This window comes from Notolepis coatsorum (assembly GCF_963971535.1).
Source record: "Notolepis coatsorum genome assembly, chromosome: 9".
NCBI classification, from domain to species: domain Eukaryota; kingdom Metazoa; phylum Chordata; class Actinopteri; order Aulopiformes; family Paralepididae; genus Notolepis; species Notolepis coatsorum.
The window spans coordinates 122,451,127-122,456,008 of NC_140173.1; positions in this window are offsets into that span (position 1 = coordinate 122,451,127).

Sequence of the window (4,882 nt, forward strand, 5' to 3'; positions counted from 1 at the left end):
TTTAATGTCTGCAGATGTCTATCTTACTGACATAATGAATGTTCTCATGACAGAACGAGCGAGATGTTACGGTGTATATTTACCGTACTTTTCGGACTATAAGCCGCGGCTTTTTTCCCCATTTTTCGACCCTGCGGCTTATATAACGGTGCGGCTTATATGTGGACCAAACCCGAAAATGTAAAAATCTTGCTTTTTTTTACTGCATTGAAATGTTATTTATCTGTTCCCTTATTTGCTCAACTTAATACAACTTGTAAATGAGTTAATTCTTGTTATTTGTCCGACAGTATTGTGTCCCAATGCTGGTGGAAAGACTACAAACGAGAAGCTGGGTGTGGTCTGTGCGGGTGCACTTAGCGAGGTGTTAACACACAAGAATAGCGTATAACATATTACCAATAACATATGGTAATTAAACATTAAAACACCTGCGGCTTATAGTCCAGTGCGGCTTATATATGTACACATCATTCAATTTAGCTGCTGCGGCTTATAGTCAGGTGCGGCTTATAGTGCGAAAAGTACGGTACTCAATCACAGGTACATTAATTAAGGCTTCTGCATCTGTCCTACTCCCCTAGACCTCTAACAGGACCTTCTGGTCATAACAACGTTCATTCATTACAGTATCAGTATTGCATGGTAGGCCTATATTATACACAATGTTGAATAGAAAATAATGCTTTTCTGAACTTTGTTCGTTAATCTGAACAGCTATAACTCCAGTGTTTACAAACACTACCAACGTCAACAAAGTTATTAACCCACAGCACTACGATACAGCAAATACAATTAAAAACTCCTATATAACTGTCTAGTGTTACGGATTGGGCCTTTAACCACAACACCATCTCTGAGCACCGTCTGTCCTTTCTTTGCTAAAAATAGGTATTTACTATGTCTACTTCTCTCCTCTATGGAGGGCGAGTGGCTTGTACTTCGCTTGTCCTCACTTTGTCTCTAATCCGGCTCTCCGTCTGCTAAAGTGGGAGAAATGTTGTGAAAACACACTCTATGCTCATCACATTATTGTTTCTCACAGACAAAGCTCAGCGTGTAGTGAATGCTGAGAGAGGTGTTATGTAAGCTGCAGGGAATCCCAACAGTCTCCAAGACTAAAGGCAACAAACAGTCTGGCTTTGTAGCCTGGACTTACTCACTGAGACATGAAAGAAATGCAGCTGGGGCTGAGAAATGAACTGACCCTGCTCACATCTCTACTGTAACTCACCTCTACTGTGCCTAGTCTTTACTGTACCTCATATCTACTGTACCTCATCTTTACTGTACCTCACCTCTACTGTACCTCATCTCTACTGTACCTCACCTCTACTGTACCTCATCTCTACTGTACCTCATCTCTACTATACCTCACCTCTACTATACCTCACCTCTACTGTACCTCACCTCTACTATACCTCATCTCATCTCTACTGTACCTCATCTCTACTGTACCTCATCTCATCTCTACTGTACTCATCTCTACTGTACCTCATCTCACCTCTACTGTACCCCTCTCTACTGTACCTCACATCTACTGTACCTCATCTCTACTGTACCTCATCTCATCTCTACTGTACCTCATCTCTCTTGTACCTCATCTCTACTGTACCTCATCTCATCTCTACTGTACCTCACCTCTACTGTACCTCATCTCTACTGTACCTCATCTCATCTCTACTATACCTCATCTCTACTGTACCTCATCTCTACTGTACCTCATCTCATCTCTACTGTACCCCATCTCTACTGTACCTCATCTCTACTGTACCTCATCTCTACTATACCTCACCTCTACTATACCTCACCTCTACTGTACCTCATCTCTACTGTACCTCATCTCTACTGTACCTCATCTCTACTGTACCTCATCTCTACTATACCTCATCTCTACTGTACCTCATCTCTACTGTACCTCACCTCTACTGTACCTCACCTCTACTGTACCTCATCTCTACTATTCCTCATCTCTACTATACCTCATCTCTACTGTACCTCATCTCTACTGTACCTCATCTCATCTGTACCTCACATGTACTGTACCTCATCTCTACTGTACCTCACTTCTACTGTACCTCAGAGAGAGACAGACAGACAGACAGACAGACAGACAGACAGAGAGAGAGAGAGAGAGAGAGAGAGAGAGAGAGAGAGAGAGAGAGAGAGAGAGAGAGAGAGAGAGAGAGAGAGAGAGAGAGAGAGAGAGAGAGAGAGAGAGAGGGGGGAACGCAGAGGAACTGTCAGGGAAGATTACTTGCTGTGTATTTTCTTTGGAGCAGGAAACATGTGCTCCTCCTCTCCAGAGGTCTTGCGTAATGAGCAGTAAACACACCTGAGTGGTGAGTCACTCCTCCAGCCACATAGATACCAACTAACATGCCACTATCTGGCTGTTTGTGAGGAATGTGTTTAATGGAAGCTTGTTTGAGAGAAAACATCTCGGGATGTAAACCGTACACATGGCAGCAATAGTCCTGGCTCGAGGCCGATGGGAGTTACTACTATTGTAGTCGTTCCAAGAACGTGATTTGAATTTCGACATTTGGTTGGATTTTGTTGTCAGTAATTCACTTTAGTATTTGAGCAATAGGTTTGACATCCTAGTTGAAATACTTTGTGACCTTTGTTGCAAGTCATCCACCTTCGCTCCTGTCACTCAACATGCTAATGAAACAGAAATGCCCTAAAATAACTTAAGAAAATGAAAGAGCTACCTCGAAGATAGTAGCAGTAGGGGGGAGCAGCGGGGCTTGTTGAGCAAACAGCTCAAGCACCACTGAATTCCTCCTGGCGAATGCCTGTCACAGCGGGACACTGGGCATTCAGAGAAAGCTTTGCACCACCCAAACATATCCATGATGACATTGCTAAGAAGCAGGCATCCCTGGCATGTTTATCCAAATGAGGAAAATAATGTAAAGTCACCGGGGAGGCCTGCTGTGAGCGTCTGGAGCCAGCCCCGACGACCTTGCCACAGCACGTCCTAACTTTAAACATGCTCATAAAAGTCAACGATGCTAAAGATAGATGCAGGCAGTCAGAGGGGACAGCCGTAAATCAGTAGGAAAGCCCTGGGGCCCCTGGCGGGAAGGGCCCCCAGATGGGATAGCTTAGCCAGGGGCCGTTTCTCCTGAGCCTCCACCTCTCGCAGGGACAAAAGGCCCTTCACTGTTACTGATGAGTATATTAGTGAACTAAAGCGCAGAGTCCATCAGGCTCCTCGCCCACTCTGAGCCCCAGTAGCTCTCCTTTTATTGTCCCTCTGTCCAAACCAAAAGTCCTGAGAGTTTTGGAGAGAACTCTCAGGACTGGTGTTTTATTAACACGGGCCCAGTAGGAGATTTGTTATGGTCCTTTGACCTCCTCTGCGAGGTTGGTTTCAGCTGCCTCGTGCCCAGAAGGGCCTCCCACATTCCACGCTCAGCTGGACATTCAGCAGGCTGCCACCTGCACTGTGTCAACAAGTAGGGCCCTAAACTACACAGGGTTAACTATTTCCCTCTCACCGCGAAAGGATTTATCTGTCACCCCTAACTGGAAGCTGCTATAAAAATGCCTGAAGGGGGGACCTTTTGGTAACAACTAAATGGCAACAGGGGAGACAGAGGCTGGAGCGATTGAAAGAATAGCCACCGAGAGTAAAGGAAAACGAGGCAGGAAGGAAAATGGCAAATAGGGACGATATCGGGACTGACAACTAGGGTCAACTCAGTACAGACATGACAGAAAAATTATAATTTGTTTCGTTTTGAGATAATGTTGTTTGTTTTGAGAAGATCCTTGAAACAAGCTTATTGGTAGACTATAGCTGGTTGCTATGGCACCAGCTAATGGGGATCCGTAATAAAATCAAATTGGTATTGTCACAAGTGAATTCATCTCACCCATTGGGCAGACTTTTTAAAGGTGATGTTTGTACGATTTTCAATTATTTGGAACGAGGACCATGTACACTCCACATACAAATAAAGTGTATGAGAAAAATAACAAAAACCCGGTGGCCGATAGTGGGTAGGCTATGTCCCGAAACAGACCCAAGTCCTCATTGACACATTTTGACCATTTGCCCTAATCTGGTGAAATGGTTTGTCTTTATACAACCATTTAAAATGGTGGTCACTCTATGCCACTCATGAGGTGAGAATCAAGCGAACGGCCATGGAGAAGTAGGCAGGGGGAAAGTCTCTTTTTGAGAAACGTAATGGTAGTCAAACTAGTCATGTAGTTTTACGTCTCACAAATGAGGATGTCACAAAGTAACAACGCATTTCAAATATCATCATGATCGGGCCGCTGAGGAGTAGTTAACATTTTTAGTTTTGTGAGAATAGCGCCACCATGAGGCCATGACTCAAACATTCACAGGCCTCCTTGCTATTGTAAGACAGACATTATGTGCCAAGCTTGGTGCAAATGGGATAATGTGTTCACATTTTCACAAGTAACGCATCACTTGCTGTTTATTCCTAAATTCGATTGGACCTGCCAGTCATATGATTTGGCCTATCAATTAACTAAATGACACATTTTAAAGATCTTAGTCCCCAGATTCCACACAACTAATTTGGTGAGAATCAGGTGAACAGGCTAGGGGGAGTAGGGAAAACAGTGGGTTTTGTTTGTTTGTTTTTAAAATAAAACGGCAGAAAATTCAATATGGCAAAATTCACAGGTCTTTATGGCAAATGTGTTGTCCATGAGAAGCCAGATCTCTGGGTTTCAGATTCATGACTGTACGACCAACCACGTCAGACTCAAAAAGGAACATAATCCTGGTCAGAACAATGGGGCAGACTACAATATATTTGCATTTGTTAGCTATGCTAGCGAACTAAAGAATCAATCCATGCCCAAGCTAGCTACAGTATAACGAGTGAAA